Genomic DNA, 1375 nt, shown 5'->3' with positions numbered 1-1375 from the left:
CAATAGCAATCAAGTAATAGCGAATTGCAACATCACTATTGCCTTTCTCCTGTTGCAAAGAAAAAGAGAGACCATATAACATACATTAAAATTAAAATAAGAAGAAATCACCACCAATATGCATGATGGGAATGTACCTTCCAAGCATTGGCCATATTTCCATAGCACTCGGCGAAATTTGGATTAATTAGGAGAGCTTCTTTGTTCTTTGCGATGCACATATCAAAATCATGTAACTAAAACAACAAAAACAGCCAGACCTCTTACTTCACATAATCATAAATCTTGTAATAGCCTGCAGTAAAAACGTGGCGAGAACCAGAAATAAAATTATGGGCCTGTTTGAGCCACATTATTCTAAAAAAATACATTTTTAAACAGTAATTTGATATCATTTTAACTACACACTCTTCAATAAAATAATATTACACGCAAATCAAAAACTTTTTCTTATTTTTTAACTATACATTTCCCATCAATACACTATTTAAGAATGCATTATTACCAAAATAATGTAGCTCAAACACCCCCTATATAAACACAAAGATATTGTGAGCATGAAAACCTGATAATAAATTGCACCCAACAAAAGAAGGTTATCAGTGAGACATGGATCTCTCTCATAAACATTCTTGCTGTGTTCTAGTGCCCGCTTATAGTTCCCAGATTTGTAGTACTGATGAGCAAGATTCAAGAGGATGTCCTCACCAACTGCGGCATGAAAGAGAAAAAAACTTAGTAATGTAAAACGCCATCAAATAACATAAAAACAAAACCTGTTGAATATTAACAGCCTATTTGGTTTGGATTACAATCTAAGTCAAAGTCAAACAATCAATATTAACCACATCTTTTATAGGTCCCACACATTTCAAAAACTTCTATCACAATCTACTAAAAATCTAATTTTAATCCCCACGAAACACCCTTTAAATAAAATATGTAAAAGTGTCATTCAACAAATTTCTTTGTTCAAATCAAATTGGGTATCTGTCAAACAATAGAACATATACTGAAAAATACTACAGTCAGCTGAATTTGTTTAAACCAAAAGTTAAACTCTACACAAACTCATATTATTTATCTCAAATCTTTATGTTGATTAGATAAGCTTCTATACTTCAACAATTCGAATCAAATCAGGATGCAATATAACTTTTCTTACAACTATCTCAATCCGGATGATTAAATTCCTCACGTCAACCTTTCATGCTATTCATGTCTGCCCATTGGTGTCATTATATAAGTTAAATACTTCACCAACCATAACATAATGTCCATGATAGACCTTATCCAATCATTTTAGATATCTGCAATAAAACTATATTCAGTAGACATTCACAAAATCACTGATCAAAAACATCTTCAAAATTTA

General features: G+C 31.4%; 1 long non-coding RNA gene across 1 annotated transcript; it reads right to left on the bottom strand.

Moving 5' to 3' along the window:
* On the bottom strand, positions 1-1275 carry LOC111384722. Its single transcript, XR_002700952.1, has 4 exons — positions 1166-1275; positions 566-711; positions 138-236; positions 1-49 (listed from the first exon to the last, which is right to left on the bottom strand). It is a non-coding gene; the product is annotated as an uncharacterized LOC111384722 (long non-coding RNA).
* Positions 1276-1375: the final 100 nt, after the last annotated feature.

The sequence above is a fragment of the Olea europaea genome, unplaced genomic scaffold, assembly GCF_002742605.1.
Source record: "Olea europaea var. sylvestris unplaced genomic scaffold, O_europaea_v1 scaffold29835, whole genome shotgun sequence".
In the NCBI taxonomy this organism is placed as follows: domain Eukaryota; kingdom Viridiplantae; phylum Streptophyta; class Magnoliopsida; order Lamiales; family Oleaceae; genus Olea; species Olea europaea.
The sequence above is the reverse complement of the archived record's forward strand: the minus strand, read 5'-3'. Positions and strand labels throughout refer to the sequence as shown.